The sequence below is a fragment of the Taudactylus pleione genome, unplaced genomic scaffold (assembly GCF_031769625.1).
Source record: "Taudactylus pleione unplaced genomic scaffold, aTauple2 ptg000201l, whole genome shotgun sequence".
Taxonomy (NCBI): Eukaryota; Metazoa; Chordata; class Amphibia; order Anura; family Myobatrachidae; genus Taudactylus; species Taudactylus pleione.
In genome coordinates, this window is record NW_028284603.1 from 25,248,304 (window position 1) to 25,266,014 (window position 17,711).

The window sequence follows — 17,711 nt, forward strand, 5'->3', positions numbered from 1 at the left end:
TACCTTTAGTGTGCTCTATAATGGTGTATAGAGAAGTGATATCAGCAGATATCATAATAAGGTTATTGTCCCATTGTATTTTCTTTATTTTCTGTAAGGTATCTGTTGTGTCCTTTAAATATGAGGAATTTTCTTTCACTATGGGTTGAAGATGATAGTCAACAAAAGCTGAGAGATTACTTGTTAAGCTATTGCATCCTGCAATAATTGGTCTTCCAGGTGGATCTGTAACACTTTTATGAATTTTAGGCAGGATATAGATTGTGGGTGTTAATGCATTGTCAATCTCCAAAAATTATTTTTCCTTCTTTGTTATTGAACCTTTCATTAGGTGATCTTCTAGAAGTTTTTCAAAACTTTTCTTTATTTTTCCTGTTGGATCACTTTTGAGTTTTTTATATGATTCACTAGTCAACTGATGATTAATTTCTTGTTCGTATTTGGCACGGGTCATTAGCACTATCCCTCCTCCTTTATCAGATGGTTTGATAATGGTATTTTTATCATCTCTTAAATCTTTAATCGCCATCCTTTCTTTCTGTGTCATATTCCATCTTTTTATACATTTTTTCTCTGAAAGTTTTTCCATATCATCTAACACCAATTTGGTGAAACATTCAATAAAATGTCCTTTAATGTGGGCAGGATAAAAAGTGGATTTTTTCTTAAAAAGTGGTATTTCAATATGTTTCCATAAACCGACAGATACCAACAGCTTTATACATAAGAACAGTGAGCATCACCACAGATGGTTAGACGGTGTTCCGAAAAGCCAATTTTTACGAGTAAAAAGAAACTGCACGGATGGCGAAATTTGTGAAGAACAAATGAAAAAGATGGAGGAAAAGTTTTTGTCAAGAGGTTATAAAAGAGAAGAAATATCAAAGATAAAGAAAGAAGTGTATAACCTAGATAGAGAAACCCTCTTTAAATCAAAAGAAAAAAAGAAAAATCAGAATGTTAAAGAGTGGGCTTTTATCACCCAATATGGATCACACCATTCATTTTTAGAGGGTATTTTTAAAAAACATTGGCACATTTTACAAAAAGATTCAGTTTTATCTACAGTTTTACCTTCCAACCCTGTTTTTATATATAAGAAAGCTGATAACCTAAAAAGCAAACTGGTTAGAAGTGCTCTTGACCAAAATAGCATTAACCCCATAAGAACGAAGGGGTTCCACCGTTGTGGATCATGCATCATGTGCAAAACAGTACCAAGAAAAGAAAACAAGTTTACTAGTTTTACTGTAAAAGGAAAGAATTATTCAATTAATGACTTTATTACTTGTCATACAACCAATGTTGTTTATTGCATTGAATGTAAATGCGGATTATTTTACATAGGCCGCACCTCCAGAGCCCTTAAGACAAGAATGGCTGAACACACACGTAATATTAAAAAAGGCCTTGATACACATGCATTATCATGTTAAAAATAAACATGCATGTGCTACAAATGACATTGTTAATTTTATGGGAATAGAAAATGTGAAAAATAACTGGAAAAACAGAGATAAGGAAACAAGATTAGCACAAAGAGAAATGGAGTGGATTTACAAATTTAAAACTTTAATCCCTCATGGTTTTAACAAAGATTTTGAACTCAAATGGTTTTTATAGTTATTATTTCCCTATTTATGTCTCTTTTTAAAAAAGAAGTCTGCATACTATCTGTTTCATATTTTAACTTTTTAGCCTATTTTTTAATTATTAATGATAATTTTCTTCTTTCCTTTATTACATGGCAATTCATCCTAAAATGTCCCTGAAAAAATCCTCCAAGAAAATGGCCGCAAAGACATTTCCTGTATCTATACACCAAAACCGGAAGTGATCGGCTGTGCACTTCCGGTTTTCGCGGACAATTTAATAGAGCCAATAAGACAAAGTTTCAAGTTCTACCAGTAGTGGGAAGTATATGGACACCAACAAAGAGGTGTGGGATGCTTCTCACACGCTTTCCACTGAAATCGCGGAACCGGAAGTGAAATTGCGGAACCGGAAGTGACGCGGGAACCACTTCCGGTGGCAAAATTAAGACACACTATAAAAGGAGAACTCATGCTGACCTGCACACAGCCTTGATAAAGAGCTTCCAGCTCGAAACGCGTCGGCGCTAGTCTGCAGGAACACATCCTTTAAGCCTGTGAGTGTCTGGACCAGGGTGCTATCCTGATCCCCTGTTTCCCCACCTAAATAGACACTCACCTATGTCACACGGTATGCATTGTATCACATATGGGACTTAAGTTTATGGACTACTTCGTTCCTAACATTCCTTGCATAATCTGCTGATTTAGCTACATGTACTGTACATTCATGGTATACTCTGTTGCTATTTGTTTTTTATTCATTTTCCCTTAAGCAATGTGGGAAATTTTGTCTTATTCTATATTCATTAAATATATTTTTTAACCTTAAGCGCTAGTGTCACTTTAAAGAATTTTATATTGTGTAAACAAAAATAATTGTTTGACAAAAAGTTTCTTGATCTATCAACAGCAACTATACTTTGTTTATGAGTTATATTTTGCATAAGTGTTCAACATCACAAGTGAAGAAAATATAATTATTCTGTGATGGTATAAAACTAATAGCAATAATTGGGTGGTATTATCATATGAAGTGAGAGACACAATGTTAGTATTCTGCAAGGAGTCATTGCAAAATGATAAGTTGTCTTAGATTGGTGGTTCTTATGCTGGGCACACACTTAACAATGTGTACCTAGCATGATGTCATCCATGGGTGGTCCCGGCGGGGGTGCCAGAATCGGTAAGTGCCCTTGATGATGATATCGCCCGTCGGACCTGCATGCAGGTCCGACAGGCGATGTCACTGCCAAATGTGGACGATATGTTTTCTGATACACCGGATCGGACGACATATCGTCTAGCATTTCCCCAGCTTAAGTTATCTAGTTCCATGACTCCACATTTTTTCCAGTTTGTTAATTATCCTCAGTATATTGTTTTATGTATTCTTTATGCAGTGTTACATTTTTGTATGTATTCTGCATGTTTTAATCAATAGCTATTAAAGAATGTTATTTAAAATAGAATACATTTATATTGAAATGTTGGTGGATAGTGCTCTGTCTGCCTAACCTACAAAGCCCCCTGATTCCTGTTACTACTCTGTAATATGAATGCTGACCATAGTTGTCGGATTGGCTTAGACCCAAAGCAGAGGTACAGAGTCTAACCTATCGGTTGTCTTCATCAGGGACCTGGCAAGGGAGGTTAGGCTTTGCTGCACCCGAAACACAGGGCAAGGCCCTCTGACTGGGTTCCTAATGTACCATCTGGTAAACTCTGGAGGAAACATAGAAAGGGAATAAACTGGTTGCAGAGAGACTTACTGGAGGAAGGTCATTACAGATCAGAACCAGAAGGGCTAAGCCAGAACCAGGAAGTCACATGAAGCAGTACCAAGTGGACAGCCAAGAAGAATCATTAAACGGACCAGATCTGGATGCAGGTACGTACAATGGGGGTTCAGACAGAATATACACTGGAGTACTGGAGTGATCCTAAGATCCTGGCATTGAATAGTGCCTAGGGACTTCCTTATATAGAGAAGGGATTCAAATTTGGCACCAATGTGACTTCAGAAGATCTGTACCCACCCGCCATAGAGCCACCGATACATGGGAGAACTAGTGCCCCTGGACCTGATAAGATAAAGCCGGACTCCGGCGCATAGCAACAATTCCCTTAGAAAAGTCTTCTAGGTGAAGTACCTGAAAAATGTAATGAAATATTTGATAATGTATGTAAACTACATTTAAGCATAAAACATTTCTTATTCTTCTATATCGTCTGCATTCTGCATATTTTCTGAATCTATGATTGGGCTAGGTATCTATACAGCACTCTGGATGAGGATACAAAGCATATGGAGACAAACAATACATGTGTAGCTAGCCTAGCTTGTAAGGAAAGGCTATTTTCACACTTAAAAAGTTGTTGCCATATTGTTTATTTTGCCTTCACATTCCATTCATTCCATATCACTTTTATAACTTTTTTATATATCAATAACAAAGCTTCAATTCCTGCAATATCTACATATAGACACAGCTATGATATTACAAAACATAATTAAAGATAGTTTTATGCTTGCAATATTCAGAGCATGACAACATAATTTGGCATATGCGAATATAGTGTGATCTTTTGTACCCAAATATCAAATTATTGCATGTAAATAATCACACAATTTCACTACAACCTCACATCACCATGCTGTAGCAGTAAAATATATTGTAAATCCAGCCCATTAAGTGATCTTCCACTTTTCTGAGATTCTGTTGATTTAATATCTGGAGAGAGAGACTGAACTTTTGAGCTGTCTGTATGCCAATCTTGTTAAAAGAGGAGTGTGTTACTGCATAGACTCCAGTCTTCCTGTCCCTCCTGGGTGGCTTCATGAACTGTTCCAAGATAGCTGAAGAAACTACTGAGCATGTACAGGGGGCATCTTTTTTGTGATGTGAAGAGTGACATGGTGGGAGACATTAGTCTCCTACTTTGACCCTATAGAGAACCTGTTTTTTACCTGCTATGAAGCCTTTCCAGCATCCTACACTGCTACCCTTTTGCAGCATACGCTTACTGGCTGGTGAGCTATATGGAACCACACTCTGCTCCATTACCAGTGTACATGTAACAGTGAGTACTAATGTCTACTCTCATTTGATAAACCAACTCCACCGGTTAAGTAAATGGGCTGTTCATACTTTTAGTCATACTCTGGTGTGTGGCTACAAAACTCTGCAGTATCAACACCTGCACAGATATCTTTTTCAACAAATCTTAATTCTTTATAAATCTAAGCAGAATTTTTTATTAATAATATAGTTTTTATGGCTTTTTCTATTTGATTTAAGTACTCAACTACAGTACTTTGCACAAACAGATCACACATACCTTCTCTCTCTAACCTCACCAGTTACCTTAAACTTCTGTTAACTTTTACTTTTGAATAATTTAGTAAAAGGCCACTCTTTGGTCAGTGTGCTATGACATATAGGATTGGGTCCTGCCTGTTCCCTGTATAACTCCCATCTTGCTAGGTTTAAAATAAACAGTTCCCTCTCTGCTTCTTTCTGTATTAGATATGGCACAAGGGCACAAGACCATTAATCGTTGTCCTCTGTGTGGAGGCCCAGTCAAGTTTTTTTAGGCTGAACCCCAATATATCTGGATAAGGAATTTAAATTAGTTCTCTTTGCAGATGGCCTTTTAGTCATGATTGCAAACTGTAATCGCATTACCTAATCTGATGGACAAGTCCAAGATGTTTGGGGTGCTGTTTAATTTTATAATAAATCACACAAATTTGGTGGATCTACTGTAAAAGTTACTATAACTTCACAAAGGGTAGAAAATGGTAGAAGGCCTCAGACATGGTAGAATGCCTCAGACATGCTCTCCCTTTCATGTGGTATCAATCTGTTTGAAAAGACTTACATTTTCTTTCCTAGACACACTTTATCAAGATCCTACACCTAGATCGGCAGGCTTGGTGTCTTCAAGAAGAATTCTCTTCCTAAGATACTGTACAGGGAAATTTGTCGGGGTCGATATATGGCTACCTAGGCGAGTATAACAGTTGGTGCCTTCCCCCTGTTGTGGGATGCAGTTACTTGCAAGTTTGCTATTTCCTTGGCATGATATGTTGGCATATTAGCAATGGGTAATGTTATGAGACGCCTCAGCAGCAGCACTCTCAAGTGGTGAGTCGAAGGTTTGGAGGAATGTCCATTCTTCTCTCATCAAGGTTTCTTTTTATTCAAAATGTTTTGCGGATTGTCATCAAAAGAATTGTACTTTCAAGGTGGGAGATAAAGTGTGGTTGTCCACCTGAAACTTAAGACTTTGTCAGCCCTCGAAAAAATTTGGTCCCAAGTACATTGGTCCATTCCTGATTTTTAAACAAGTGAACCGGCCGGTTGTGACCACGGAGGCAAGCCTGCCGCGTAGATTACATGGAACCCATTGATGATGGGTCGGTTTGTAAGGAGGGAGCTTCTATCAGCAGTGGGAGGTGTGTCAGAGCCAAATGCCTCTTCCAAGGTACAGCGGCTTTGGTGAATATCACGGCCAGGATACAATATTATCACAGGGTACCACTGGACTCCATTTGCTGCTGGTCAATTAACCCTAATATATCTTGACCACTGTGAGAATCTCTCTTTTCAGCACCAAGGGGAACTCTATACTCTCATGCTATAAGAAATCTCTATTACTGTATCTAAAAATACAGCTACGCCGGTTATTCCAGTTCATTAGTGCTACTCCCCTTCTCCAACTGTGTCGGACTGGTTCTCCAAAATTATTTTTTAATATGGATATGGATGACTAAAGCTGGCCATACATCAGGCATCTATGGGACAACTTGGTGCTACAGTCAGAATCATCGACATCTATAACAAATGTTTTACAACCTTCACAGGATCTACAAATGAATGATGAATTGAATGACAACTAATATGTTTTTTAAAAGACTTCCCACTTTGTCTTTGCTTTCCCTTCCAGTGATTTCATGCATTTCTACTATTCCTCATATTCTCCATTTTTCTTTATGTTCAGAAAATGCATGGAATGGTTGTGGCAAGGCAGAGACATGAGTTTCATCTAAAGGAAATTAGATAATAGCAAATTTCAGAATTTTCAGATTTCCTAGCCTGTCTAGCCTTTCAAACTGGGCTGTTGCTCTCTCACTGGTGGCAGTGCATTGCTAGGCAGGTTTTTAGTAACCCACTCTTCTTGGAAGGCTTTCCACTAGATTTTGGAGTGTTTCTGTGGGAATGTGTGCCCATTCATTCCATAGAGCATTTATGAGGTCAGGCACTGATGTTGGACGAGAAGGCCTGGCTTGCAATCTCTGTTCCAGTTCATCCCAAAGGTGCTTGATGGGGTTGAGGTCAGGGCGCTGTGTGGGCCAGTCAAGTTCTTTCACACCGAACTCATCAAACCATATCTTTATAGTCCTTACTTCGTGCACTGGGGCACAGTCATGTTGGAATAGAAATGGGCCTTCCCCAAACTGTTACCACAAAGTTGGAAGCATAGCATTGCCCAAAATGTCTTGGTATGCTGAAGCATTAAGATTGCCCTCCACGGGAGATAAGGGGCTTAGCCCAAATCCTGAAAAACAGCCCCATACCATTTTCCCTCCTCCACCAAACTTCACAGTTGGCACAATGCAGTCAGGCAGGTACTGTTCTCCCGTCATCCACAGACTCGCCCACCTGACTGCCAAACAAAGAAGCGGGATTCGTCACTCCACAGAACACGTTTCCACTGCTCCACAGTGCAGTGTCGGTGTTCTTTATGGCACTCCATCCGATGCTTGGCATTAAACTTGGTGATGTGAGGCTTGCATGCAGCTGCACGGCCATGGAAACCTATTCCATTAAGCTCCTGCCGCACAGTTGTTTTGCTTACATTAATGCCAGTGGAAGTTTGGAACTCTTCAGCTATGGAATCAGCAGAGCATTGGCGACTTTTACACACCTTACCAGTCATTGATCCCGCTCTGTGATTTTACGTGGTCTTCCCCTTCATGGCTGAGTTGCTGTTGTTCCTATATGCTTCCACTTCCGAATAATATTACTTACAGTTGACCCTGGATTATCCAGCAAGGATGAAATTTCATGAACTGTCTTATTGCAAAGATGGCATCCTATCACAGCACCACACTTGAAGTCACTGAGTTCTTCCAGAATTACCCACACTTGAAGTCACTGAGTTCTTCCAGAATTACCCATTTTGTGTCACAAATGTTTGCAAATGGAGACTGCATGGCTAGGTGCTTGATTTTATACACCTGTGGCAACGGGTCTGATTGAAACACCTCAATTCAATAATTAACAGATGTGGCCAAATACTTTTGTCCATATAGCACAGTGGTTCTCAAACTCGGTCCTTAGGACCCCACATAGTTCACATTTTCAAGGTCACCTAACAGGTGCACAGGTGTATTCATTACTCACTGATACATTTTAAAAGATCCACAGATGGAGCTAATAATTTCACTTGTGATTCTGTGAGGAGACCTGGAAGACATGCACTGTGTGGGATCCTGAGGACAGAGGGCCTGATTCAGACCCGGTCGCGAGCGCTGAGCGCTCGCAACCGGGTCGATGGTGGCCCAGAGCGCATGTGCACGACAGAGCCGGCTCTGTCGTGCGCATGCTCGAGACCCGGATAGCGACGGCCAATCCGTCGCTCCGGGTCTTGCACCAAAGGGGGCGTGCTGTCGATGTTGACTGACAGCACGCCCCCTTTGGTGGGCGGGTCGGGGGGGTGGCTGCCCAGACGGAGGTGTTCCCATGGGAACGCCTACCATTTGGGGGCGGCCCTACTGACATCACAAGTGATGTCAGTGGGAGAGCTTTTGGCTCTGTTTAAGCCGAAAGCTCTCTGGGGCTTGCGGCCACGAGACCCTACCACAAGGGTCTCGTCGCAAGCCCGATGGTCGCGATGGTCTTGACCATCGTGACCATCATCCTGGCTGCTTGCATTAGCTGTGGGTGGTAACCCGCAGCAATGCGAGCGGCCAGGAGGCCGCGTCATAAAAAAAAAAGATGCCCTGATTCAGAGCGAGCGCTCTGTCAGAGCGTCCGGCTCTGAATCAGGGCCTGAGTTTGAGAACCTGTGATATAGTGTATATACATTTATTTTTTTAAGTCAACATTTTTTTTATTGAAGCAAACGGCAATAAAATACATACACAACAATACCACTGATGGTAGCACAAAATAATTATATGTTATACCAAAACTACAAATGAGAACCCACAGTCTATGCAATGTTGAGACATAACATTTATCCATATAGCACCAGTAGATACTGTAGTGCTTTAAAATGAGGAACAAACACATTGATAAAATAATATTGCTAATTAGCAAACAACATTTAATCTCCTCTCCCAAAATACATTACACAACAAAATAAAAAAATTCTATTGAAAGGAAAGAATATATTATGCTGCTATTTACTAAGAGTAACATATGTAATGCTCTGTGTTTCAGTGACTGGACCATGGCCTGACAATGAAATGAAATAGCAACATGGACACCCAACATTCTTTTATCTCAGTATATTTAAAAGGGAAGAAGGAACATACAAGTAAGAGTAAGGGTGATAGATTAAAAGAGAGAGTTTGGGGTGCAAACTCTCCCCCTCCCACCCCAAACATTTGAAAGGTGCTGGCTGCAGACAGTCAGGGACTGTGCTTTATAGCAATAGGCTGCAAGGTCCCTGCACTGCAAGGGGGAGGAGGTGTAATGTGCGGTCTTTAAGTTAAAAGAACACACAATACACCTTCTCCGTACAGAGCAGGGGCTGAGCAGCCTATTGCTATAAAGCACAACCCCTGACCGTCCGCGGCCGCCCCCTAAGTTCGTGTTAATCCTATTTTCCCTTCAGCTACAGAGGACCTGGACATGACGTCGAGTGAGGGCGGAAGTGCGGTTCCATGTCCACGATGGTCCAATGTCCACGGTGCTCCGGTGCAACAGGTAAGTTGGAGGGGAAGGGGGGAGGAACAATTTTATGTTGCCCCTCCCAACATAAAATCATTCTGATGCCCCTGGTGTTGGGTGTAATATCTGACTAATGAATATAAGATGGAACAAGTCAGAAATGAACCAAAGAAGCTATAGGTATTATTCAAGCATATCGTATTAACAACAGCAACATACTGTACTTTGTTATATTGTCCTTGTTTTACATGAATGTTTTAGTTTCACTTAATTCTGCATTAAAATAATGAATAGAGAGGACTGATGCCTTACAGGTTATCAAACAGCCAAAGCATCTGAATCTGTGCAGGAGATAGTAATCCATATTGCAAAAGGTTGAAGAATGCATACCATGCTCAAGTCACTTTCCCCTTATCACAGAATAGCCAGAATGTGACGTCAGTAAATCTCCTCACATCTTCTATAATACTGCATGGATTCGTAAGAAAATTATGTAATTTTTTTGTGCCATTAACTCATTTACAATCTCTTTATAAATAAAACAAAGTCCCCGGTTTAGGGGTCTTCCTGTTTGTTTGGGCTAATCTCTTGAACCACTGGATGGACTTTGGTGCGGTTTTCACTATTCTATACAGCATTGGTCGAGATAGGTTTTGGTGTATGAACCATTCATCTGTGACAAAAGGGAGCTGAGCAGGGACTATTTTAATGGATCAAAGTCACAGAAAAAAATATTGCACCAAACTGCTGTTTAGGAGCTGACCAGGGTGCTGAAACAGCCAGAGACAGGGAGAGCCAATCAGAGCTATCATTGTGCCCTGTTGCTTAGCAGAAGCCTAGAGAGGAGAGGGAGTCAAGGACTCAGCAGGCTCACATCTGAGGCAGACAGAGAATGAGAGACAGCCTTCAGCAAACCCATGAAGATGATATAATGCATAACCAGTAGCCAGAAAGGAACCAGGGCAGGCATAGTTATCATCAGGAATTTAAAAAAAAAACAACCATCAGAACACCCTCAAATGATTTCCACTTCATGGTGGCAAACATTGGACCCCCACCATTAAATGGTAAAAACACCACCATCAGAACAAAAACAAATATGGCTAGTAACCATCGGTTTCTGATATCCATCCCTACACTGAACCTGCAGGCAGACTACGTCCACCACTCCTCCAATATGAAGTCCTCCCTCTCGAGCATGATGCCTAGTTAAATAGGAGGCACCTCCCATGGAAGTCAGCACTGTTCTTGGACAGGGGCGCGGCGAGGAAGCTTAACAGGAAGCATAGGAAATACAGGGTACATTGTGCAATAAGGACATTGCTCATCACTGTGGAGGGGTGCAAACAAGGCTGCCATCAGAAATTGTGGGGCCCGGGACTACAAAATAGGCAGGCCCCCCCACCCAACCACAATCCCCCCGTTCCCCCGCTCCACCCCACAACCCCACGGAGCAGGGACAGAGGTTCTTCCATCATGCTGAGCTCAAAAAATGATGGAGGTACAGTATAGGTGATAAATGCACTCAAATTATCTTCTTCTGAGTGAGACTCACGGGGCCAAAAATAAAAAAAGAACTAGTAGGCAACATAACTAACATAATAACACAACATTTTGAAGTATTATCTTACAGCTAAAAAAATAAATATTATAAACAATGGGAGAAAGCAACCAAAGAACAAAGCAGCCCTAGCCAGTCCCACTCCCCACATCAGCAACATGACATCTGACGTGCAGTAATGAGTCAGATACTTACCTTATCTCATTCTGTTCTGGCTGTTCCTCAGTCCAGTCCTCCCACATTGCGGTTCCTCTTTCAGCGGTGTGGCGCGACTTCATGATGTCACGCGAGCTGGCTCACAAGAAAAGCTTTATTGCATGGGCTGGCTCCTCCTTAGTTAGGAGGTGGAGCATGAGGGCAGGAAGGAGCGAGAGGGCCCTTGCCTGTCACTTCTATTGTGCAGCCAAAGGGAGTAGGAATGGGTCCTCTGGCCTGTCATAAGGGCATAGTAGTAGTGGGCGGTCAGGCCATGGACGGTAGGAGCGGACAGGCCCCCGAGTGTCCGGGCCTGTCACTCCAGTCCCGACAGTCCTCTCATGATGGCTACTCTGGCTGCAATACAAATTTCTCAGCACATCCCAGTGGCCAGGCCCTAGCCAGCTGCAGGACAGCAGCAGTGGGGGTTGTGTTGACACTGGTGAGATGCAGGGGGAAGGAGTGAGAAGCAGGGGGTTGTGGTGAGATGCAGGGGGAAGGAGTGAGAAGCAGGGGGTTGTAGTGAGATGCAGGGGACTGTGGTGACATGGCGTAGGTTGTTATGAGATGCTGTGGCGAGATGAAATTGCTCCTGTGCAATGCCAGGGCAGGTCGCTAGTATTTAATAAGAACATATAGTCCCTCTCAGGCACATATGACTATGTTCTAAAATGGACACCATTGTGATATGTATTATTATCTTTGTCACTCTGGAACATCATTAGTCATCAATGATGAGGCTATCTTTCACAGTTCTTTATACAAGTATTTATACAACTCATTATCACCCTTTAAAAACAACAACTTGCACTCCTGATCCACATGCACTTTCCACATAAAGTTTAATGATTCTCAGAGTTCCACCCATGTAATTTTGAAGAACTATTGAGTCAGCAGCCAAACACCCAGAATACACTGCTGTAAAGTGATATTTGATGCATTAAACCTGTGTTTATATATACATAGCCCGTTTTTTGTGGGAATACTTACTAAGTAGCCATTAGCACTGTAATTTGATGATTTTCTATGAGTTCATGTTTTACAATATCCATCTGCAAAATTTGAGTTGTAAGTTTTTTGTAAACTATTTTTTAAATGTCATTTTAAAGAATTCTTCATATAATGACACTTTCTCGATATTGATCCTTCCAGGCTACATGCCAATTAAACATTGAGTAATGATATTTAATAATTTAGCTTATTTGATTATGTTTGAAAAATGTTTGCAACAAGGTACGAGAATCTTTTCATTAGGGACACAACATTCCAGATGCAGCAGAACTTTCCTTCTGGAGGACAGACGGCTTCTGATGCAACCAGTTGTAATTTTCAAACTATTGTGCAGCTATAAACACACAAAACGATTGTTTATTTGTGTCTATCCATCATTCTTCTTTTGGTTAAAGGAAGACTGAAGCTTGGGTGGAGGGTTTTGTACTCGGAGTGAGAAAGAATGTGTCAGGCTTTGGAGAGCTGCCACAGACCAGCCAAACACCTCACAGGGCTTTTAAGGTCAAGATTTGCTGAAAGGTATTTAATGCCACCTTCTACAAAGCTAAAACAAATGTTCTTGTAGTTCTGCTGGACACATGTTAAAATAAACTATACCCAGCACAGAGAGCCCCTATCCCAAACACAGCTCAGTGGAATAGATTTACTGTATGCATCAATTTCTATACTGTATAAATGCTTAGAATCCATGTTTGGAAAAACATTGTTTTCTGCAATTCATTATGTCCTAGGACAAAATCAGAAGCGGTACAGACAGAACATGCATCTCTAGTTGTTACATAAAAAAGTCTAGTAAACTCCTGGTGCTAAACTTAATTCTTTCTGTGGGATATCTATAAACTGGTTCCCTTGGTTGGAACATAAGTCCTCAGACGACTTTAAGACTTATATGTCTTCTATCCCACCTACCACGTAACTCATGACTCTCAGAAAGTAACTACCATTTTTTTTTCTATATGAGAAGATCCCTTCCCTACTCTTCCCTCACTCTCCCCTTCGTCTCTCTTTGCCTTTCCTTCTAGTTTTTCCATCTTTCTTTTTCGGTTTTGTTGTTTTTCTATCAATATTCTCTATTTGATATGCAGTATATTACCTGTTTTATTGAGATTTTTGGATCGCTTTTTTGAGCGAGTTCTGTTATGCTTTACTACATGCGTGAAGTGTCTGTATTGCTTATATCTATTTGCATATCTTAATAAAAACACATATCTTAATAAAAACAGAATATATAAACAAAAATAAACTGGTCTGTCTGGTGTTATAAAGAACTGAAGACATAGGTTCCAGTTCCACCCGTTGGTTTACTCGGTTGCGCCAGTTTCCTCATGCAGTGCAATAACATACTATTAGGATAATGTTAGTGTTTGTTCAGTATGTTTGTTCTATACAGAATTTGGACTGTAAGCTCAACTGCGATGAGGACTAACATGAATGATTAAAAAAATTCTGCAAAACGCTTAGTAATAGTTTGGCACTATATGCAGTAAATATTAATAATAATCAATAATCGTTTCCATGTGCTTGTTTCATGGAACTGTCAATGTGATGGCAGCCAATGTAGTGTAGGATAATGGATGAACCTGGTCAGATGGGTACTTCTCTCACCACTATTATAAACAGTATAATTATGATGTTTTGTATTATATAACTGATCTGCAAACATACAATTTCACTTGGCATGACAAGATGTTTCATTTAGATTTTGGAATGCACACTGTGCACATTTCATAGTTTTACTAAGTTTGTAGGGAACAAAATTGGAACAGAAAATTACACCACTTTGCAAGTAATAGAAAATTATGGTAGACAAATCTTAATCAATTCTAAAAAGTCTCTTGCCTCATATAGGAGAAAACACTCCACATTTCCACATTGATATGTAATACCCTGTAGAGGTGAGGATACAAATGGCATATTAAGGTATAAACTAGAGTTATCCCTGTAGTGTATCAATCTTCTTATGTCTTTCTTTTAGCGGTAACTCTCAACTCAGATCACACCTCAGCAGAGAGACAAGGATTCCATCAACCAGCCACAGACAATAAGAGACAAAATGTATTCAAAGGTATTTTTAGATTTATTTCTAATAACTATAAATGACTACAGGTAAATATGACTAGAACAGGTAAATATAGTTAAATGATTAATTAGCATGACATTTTCAAATAGCATAACAAAGTTTTCAATAAAGCAACCTACTTACTACTGTTATGCATAATACTTAATGCAGAGATGTCTATCACATACATTGATAAACAATGGGCAGCACAGATGGTGTAAAGCACTGGGGTTGTGGGTTCGATTCCCACGATGGCCCTAACTGTGTGGTGTTTGTATATTCTCCCTGTGCTTGTACTGGTTTCCTCCGGGTACTCCAATTTTCTTCTGCAATCCAAACATATACTGGTTGCTGCATTGGGACCCTACCAAAAATTAACACTAATGTGCAGGGGTATTGGAATGATTTTTTGTTGGGGGGGCTACATAAAATTGTTCCGGCACCACCCCCCTCCCTTCTTCTCTCCCTTCCCCTCCACTCCATCTCACCCAAGCGGTGGTCGCAGACTGTCACAGGCTGGCTTCATAGTAATAGGCTGCACAGCCCCTACACGGCACGGAGGAGGAAGTGTAATGTGCGGTGTTTTAACTTAAAGACCGCACATTACATCTCCTCCATGCGCTGCAGGGGCTGTATAGCCCATTACTATAAATCTGCACAGTCCTGACAGTCCGCAGCCACTGCTCCTTTGAATTTTTTTGGGGGGCGAGCCGCCCCCTTGCTCTGCCATTCCGACGCCCATGCTAGTGTGTATGTGTGTCTACTTGTGTTCGGAAATATAGATTGTAAGCTCCACATGGACAGGGACTGATGTGAATGGTCAACTATTTTCTGTAAAGTGCTGCAGAATATGTGTGCGCTATATAAATAACTGGTAATAATAATAATACATATCACAAGAAAGCAGGTGCTAGTGTGTACAAATAAAAGGTATTTCTCACTAAAATCTAAGGAAGTTACTCAGGACATAGCTTTCCCTCCAGAAGATTAGTACAGGCTCACATGGAAACATTTTAACTCAGTAGCACTGCAAGTCACAGATAGACTACTTCTCAGCAGCTTGTCTTTTGTGGCTGTAGCTACTCTGCAGTAACTGTGTTTCTTAGCAGCTTCTATCAGCAGCTTACCCCTGGGCTTCAGCAGGATATGTAGCCCTGGAACCCTCTCCTGCACAAACTCACTTGGCTCTCTGGTCTTTCAGCACCTATCAGTTATTTTCGCTACACTTCCCGTCACTTCACCCTTGCTTTCACTCATCTAATTAATTAATTATTTAATTAAGATAAAGTGGAGAGGGATACAGTACAAACCAATCAACTCCTAACTGCAGAGGCGTACCTCCCTGCTGTGACACCTGGTGCGGGGAGGGCTGTAGTGCACATGACTAAGCCATGCACCTGCAAAAGGGGCATGGCTTCACAGGTAAGGGCCATGCCTTGTGGGTAGGGGTGTGGCCTCGCGGCCCAAACCCCATTGTAATCACTCCGGGGGTCCCGGAGGACTGCTGGCTTTCTTACTGTGTCAGGAGGCTCCTGTCACTGACTAGGAGTCTGCACTTTGATGTCACCCCTCGGTGGGTGTCACCCATGTGCGGCCCGCACCCCCATTGTGACGCCACTGCCTAACATTATATGCCCGCTGTCACCTAAAGTTAAAGTAAAGACAGTACTCTCACACCGAGGGGCAGATGTATGAAGCTCTGGTAAGTGCAGAGTGATAAATGACCAGCCACTCAGCTCCCAACTGTCATTTTACAGGCTGTGTTTGAAAAATAACAGTTAGAAGCTGATTGGTTGGTACTTTGTCTCTCTTCACTTTCTCTCTAACCAATGTTTGATTAATCTCCCCCTGTCTCATATGTCCTCTCTCTAACTGACTCTCCTGTCCTTCTCCCAGCTGACTGTCATTGTCATTTATTTGCATGTTTTTTTCCTCTGAGCTCCTACAATGCATTCTGGGGCATGTAGGGTCCGACAGCCGTGGCTCACTGCATCCTCAATAACTGTGGCAGCATGGGGTACAAATTCAAGTGAGACCTTGCAAAATGTGGGGTATCACAGACATGCATACATATGTTTAAAAAAAAAAGAAAGTTATGACATTTGTCACTTGAAATTAAGGCTGCCACAATATCCTTTATTTTCAGATGTCATATGGAAAATTTAATATTTCAGGTACTGTAAGGCGTGTTTCTTTTAGAATAAAAATTGAATGGAGCACATTTCAGTAGTGTGTCGATCGCAGCATACACCGCAGCAGAAAAGATTGGTCTTGTCCTCTACAGTGAGTGATGGTTGGTACCATGTAACTAGATTAAAATGTTGCTCTGTCTTTATGTAAGGACAGGTTGAGGATTTGTCCATAACAACCAATAAGAGCCAATTATCATTTATCAACTATAATTTATCAACACCACCACTTGTCCTCTCTAGAAGGTTTGATAAATCTCCCGCTAAATGTATTTATCACAATTTTTGAAACAGTCTTTTTTTTCTTTTTTTGGTTCTTAACCCTGGTCTTCTCCATATCACGTCCTTTAAAGTTACCAGTATTAATGTATACATGATGTCATGTTGACCCTGTGATCACTTGCCAAGTCATCCCCTCTAATCACATATTGGATTGTCTCGCCTGTTTGTTTTGACAAAAGGCAATAACTGAGACATACTATTAAGGTGATCTTTGATCAAGTCTTCTTTTTATTTTAGTGAAAAGATGAGATTGCATTAATTTGCTACATGGAGCATGTCAAATGTGTCTGCCACAGCTCAGAATGGTAGAATTAACATAATATAATGTAATGCAGATGCAGCAGGTCTTGTTATCAGACATAGTAGTATTTGTATGGTAGTGTATGAAATACATGCAGTATTAGACCTGTTTTATTAAGTCAACAAATTGTAACAATAATGTACTTGTAAGGCTTACATATGATCACTGCTTTTTGTGCCTGACTTATCAAAACATCTAAAATGCAAAAATGGAAGTGTTGCCCATAGCAGCCAATCAGAAAAGATATAATTTACTTAGTGCATTCTGTAAAATTACAGCCAGGGTATATTTACTAAAGTGCGGGTTTTTAGAAGTGGAGTTGTTGCCCATAGCAACCAATCAGATTATAGATATTATCTTCTACAAGATGCTAGATAAATAGTAAGAGGAATCTGATTGGTTGCTATGAGCAACATCTCCACTTCTAAAATACACACTTTAGTAAATATACCACCCAGAATCTAATTGGTTTCTAGGGATGTGCAGGCTCGGTTCTACTCGGTTCCGTTCGTTTTTTTTCCCCGAATCTTATTGGGTTTCAGCTGTCACGAGTTTTGGATAGCCAATAAGATTCGGTAAAAAAAAACGAACGGAACCGAGTAGAACTGAGCCTG